Here is a 5,448-nt window from a genome sequence, read left to right as displayed (position 1 = left end):
GAGTGAGGTTTACCTGCACAGCACTTACTAGCTGGCCTCCGTTACACATACAGTCATACAACTAACTGGCAAATAATTTTGGCTCTTATCTCTTAAAAGGTCTGAACTTTCTTGGAAACATATTCATGCAACAGATACGGATTCACGCAATATATATTTGGGAGTGAAAATCTGCAAGAATAAAGGTCCAAATACAGCCCACGGTCCATCTGCAGCAGCCTGTGATGTTTTAGTTTTTTACAATTGTTTCACCACAAATTTCAGAACCCTAGTGTCAATTTTTAAGACTCTAGACACAAAATTCACAACCACTGCCAAAATCGCACATTTTTTTTTTCTTAACTCTTTTTTTTTCAAATGCTTGGATACAACACACACAAGTCTTGACTTCTAGGCTGGACTACTGTAATGCACTGTTTGCTGGCTGCCCAGCATCCTCTATTAACAAACTGCAATTAGTACAAAATGCAGCTGCCAGAGTTCTTACCAGGTCTAGAAAATATGATCACATCACCCCAATTTTATCCTCCTTACACTGGCTGCCTGTTAAGTTTCGTATTGAATTTAAAATATTGCTTCTTACCTATAAAGCTTTAAATAATCTAGCTCCTGTTTATCTAACCAATCTTCTGTCTCGCTACAATCCAACTCGCTCTTTAAGGTCTCAAAACTCAGGGCTTCTGGTAGTACATAGAATAGCAAAGTCGAGTAAAGGAGGTCGAGCCTTCTCATTTATAGCTCCTAAACTCTGGAATAGCCTTCCTGATAACGTCCGAGGCTCAGACACACTCTCCCAATTCAAAACTAGATTAAAGACCTATCTGTTTAGTAAAGCATACACTTAGTGCACCACTTAGGGGGCTTCCACACAGGATCTGCATCTAGTTTATATACACTATGAACAGCAGCTACGCTAATTATTTTCTTTATTCTCCATTTCCACCTGGGGATACTCTTCCCGAGGCCCCCAGACTATGCAGAGTCACTGATTCGATCCAAGACCAACGACGAGATGATTCCAAGGCTTCCATATCCTGGACCAGGCCGTATCCTGAGCAGCTACTGTGGTGGTTATGGAGGAGTGGAGAACATGAGACTGATTCCTGTGACGCTCCAGAGACAGACAAGTCTTCGCTGAGGCCAGCTTCCAGCCTCCGCCACTGAGACTGCAAAATCTACATTGTATAAGCGCTATACAAATAAAGGTGAATTGAATTGAATTGAACACAAGTCAAAGATACTGTGTTCATTGAACTAAGATCACCTTTTCAATATAATACAATAACCATCAGTCCAACCCACACATTACATTTGAAATAAATACGTATTCATTTACTTAATATGATGTTATTATCAACTGATACAAGCATTTAAAATGATAAATAACTGTAGCATTACTCTTGATGCATGGAAACTGATGTACAATATTACATGATTAGATGATTAAAGTTTCAGGATAGATCAAATGACATCAGTTACCACAGAAGATGACCCAACTGGACATTATCTATAGATTTCATAATTATTCATCCTTATTCCATATTTATGGTTTCTTTGTTACATGTACCACTTTTACAGACAATGTTTTTATATTTGACTTTACTGTACTGTATGTAAGAAAGCCCAATAGCAGCAAACCAATGGATTCACATTGACAGAAGGTTCTTTCCAAGATTTTTGACCAATGAAAACACCACTGTGGTGTAGGGGAGATCCTGTGACCAAATCCACAACACCAATCTACTGGAAACACAGATCCCAAAATAGAAATCTAATATATAGAAATATATGCAAATTGCAAATAGTTCATATGAATTTTACATACATAACATATGTCATACATGTCAAAATATTGCCTTTTTTCATTTATTAGAATTACAAATATGTACATATGTTACGTAAAAATATTATCTATTACAGAATGTTATATTTTTTACCCCTACAACACTGAAAAAAAATTATTTAAAGATGATTCCTTGGATTTACTTAATTTTTTTTTTACGTTAAGTGGTTATAAACAATTTATTTGGGCTGAATTTAAACAAACAAATTAAGTTGAACATTGCTCAATTTAATTAGTTTGTTTAAATTCAACACAAATAAATTGTTTGCAACAGTTTTGCATGCAACACTTTTTTTCAGTGAACTATATTACCTATAATTTGTATAGGTGTCCATATGGCTGTAAATGAACACACACACACGCACGCACGCACACACACGTATGATATGGTTGAAAAAAAGTAAACAGTGATTTTTGCACTATTTTGATAAATTATTGACTATTATGAGATTTTATACACAGTATGTGGAATCCAGTTGTAATTTGCATATATCACCATATCTCATGCCATACATCATCTTTCTATGGGGACGTGCAGTGAGAAAAAAATTACAATAATTATGATGGAATGAATAAAAGTAGTTCAGTGTATCCACTGTCTGTACTGTTCCCTCTACACTTATGTATAAACCATAATGAAACCTGCATAATACATTTTAAACAACAATATTTAATGATTGTTAAAGTTTATTGAAACAATGTGTATCTTGTGTGCTGGTTATCTAAAGTTGTGTTCCTGTAATATTTGTATGATAAAAGGATCATATGAATCAATGATCCTGCAAATGCAAGACTTCTTTAAGGAAATGAACGCAGCATGCATGAGTTTTGAGCACTGGAGAGTCTTTGTTAAAAGTAGTGACAGTTTAGAGTTTTGTGTCTAGAGATTTGAAAACTGACATCAGGGTTATGAAATTTGTGGCAAAATAATAATAAAAAAGTAAATTAGATCATACATTGGCCACCAGTGAGAAAAGAAAACAAATATTTTGAAGTGATCAGTGTTGCCATCTTGTTATACAGACCTCCATCAATCTGTTTCACCTCAGTCAGCACAAACGTTGTCCACTTTCAAACCAGAATTGAGAAACCTACTCTCCTCTTTGTATGTACCTGGGACAACAACCGGTTTCAAGGCTGGCCAATCCTGGAGCACCTTGACCTTCTTTGTTTTCAGGAACTTTGATGTGGAGGCTGAAGTATGAGAAGGAGCGCTATCCTGTTGAAGAGTTTGCCCTCTCCTGTGGTTTGTAATGTAATGGGCAGCACAAATGTCTTGATACCTCAGGCTGTTGATGTTGCCATCCACTCTGCAGATCTCTCGCACGCCCCCTTACTGGACTGACAATATGGCTAAGCTTATGATTTGTTGAATAAAATAAGCAAAGAATGTAAATGAAATATGACAACAGAATGCTGGGTTGCCAGAAACTTGTATTATTGTCGGCTAAGTGAACGGGTCGATTATAATGGGGATTCACTCACAAACAAATCGCTCCCTACGTTAGAATTAGAAGTGAAAGCAGGAGAGGTGTGTGTTTTAGGACAAGGATTAGATCAAATTTAACAGGGAGGGCAGATAATACATTTCCATGCACACAAACACACACTCTTTGTCAGCAATGCCTGTGCGATCACTATCCATCGATGTAAAAAAAAGTGATGTAAAATTATAATATTCGGAATTAAAAAAAAATATTTGCTTACTGACCACCTGGAAAACTTCCGATCATAGATTTATGTTCAATTCAATTGGTTTTCAATACAAGTTTAATTCTTAATGGTTTAAGTCATCCTCAATGGTTTAAGTCATACTTAGCTGACCGTTACCAGTTTGTGAATATTAATGGACAGCCTTCACAAGTCAGCCCAGTAAAGTATGGGGTGCCTCAAGGATCAGTTCTAGGCCCTTTGCTGTTTACAATATACATGCTACCCCTGGGAGACATTATTAGAAGACATGGGATCAGCTTTCACTGCTATGCAGATGATACTCAATTATATATTTCAACTAAACCTGACGAGACGTCTAATCTGTCCAAGCTAACTGAGTGTATTAAAGATGTTAAAGACTGGATGACCAACAACTATCTTCTCTTAAACTCAGACAAAACAGAATTATTACTGGGCCTAAATCCTGTACACAGCAGATCTCACAACTCGACCTACAATTAGAGGGATACAAAGTTAGCGTTAGCTCTACTATAAAAGATCTGGGTGTCATATTAGACAGTAATTTAACTGTTGACCAGGTCTAGAAAATTTGATCACATTACCTCAATTTTATCCTCCTTACACTGGCTGCCTGTTAAGTTTCGTATTGAATTTAAAATATTGCTTCTTACATATAAAGCTCTAAATAATCTAGCTCCTGTTTATCTAACCAATCTTCTGTCTCGCTACAATCCAACTCGCTCTTTAAGGTCTCAAAACTCAGGGCTTCTGGTAGAACCTAGAATAGCAAAGTCGAGTAAAGGAGATAGAGCCCTCTCATTTATGGCTCCTAAACTATACTGCGCATCGATGGATTTGCTCTTCAGTGTTTGGACTCTCAGTAGTGATTATTAAACCACACTGAACTCAGCTAAACTGAACTGAAACACTACAAACTGAACTACACTGTTCCAATTTACTATGATCTTTTATGTGAAGCTGCTTTGACACAATCTACATTGTAAAAGCGCTAAACAAATAAAGGTGAATTGAATTGAGAAGATTTATATGTGTGTATATCTCTGGCTCTGGATTGCCAGACCTCCACTACACCTTGGTCCCGCATTCATTTCAAAGGAGCGCTACCTTGTACTAAAATGGTGGCTCTGACGCATCCCTTCCAATAGACAACAACAGCTTAGGTGACATCTAATGTTAATTTACCACCCAGAGCGACAGGCAGCTACTAAGTCGCTGCTAGTGTGAATGAAGCGTAAAACATATAGTGGAATAGTTTGCAATTCATTCCACCGTGGTGACCCCTGATAAATCAGAGACTAAACTGACGGTATATGAATGAATGAATGAATGTTAGTGACTCTTATGATGATTTCAAATGTTTCAATGAAGTCAACTTTAAGGTTAAGTATTCTCCCATCAAGTTATTTTTTTTAGATCAAAATGTTTGCATGGGAAGTGACATACACGTTTCCACCCCCATTTTGTGTGTCCTCCATGTTATAAATTTAAAATTAAATAATAATAATAAAAAGGCGGCATGGTGGCTCAGTGGTTAGCACTGTCACCTCAAGAGCAAGAAGGTCACTAGTTCGAGTCCCGGCTGGACCAGTTGGTATTTCTGTGTGGAGTCTGCATGTTCTAAAGTGTTCATGTGGGTTTACTCTGGGTGCTCTGGTTTCCCTCACAGTCCAAAGACATGCGCTATAGGAGAATTAAATAAACTAATTTATCCGTAGTGTGTATGGGTGTTTCCCAATACTGGGTTGCAGCCAGAAAACATATAACTGCTGCATAAAAACATATGCTGGAATAGTTGCTGGTTCATTCCACTGTGGTGACCTCTGAAACAGAGCTGAAGGAAAATAAATGAATGAATAATAAAAAACTTCAATGTAGGCAGAATAAATCGCACAGCAAAACCATACAAAACC

This window comes from Danio aesculapii, chromosome 13 (assembly GCF_903798145.1).
Source record: "Danio aesculapii chromosome 13, fDanAes4.1, whole genome shotgun sequence".
Taxonomy (NCBI): Eukaryota; Metazoa; Chordata; class Actinopteri; order Cypriniformes; family Danionidae; genus Danio; species Danio aesculapii.
Note: the sequence above shows the minus strand (reverse complement) of the source record.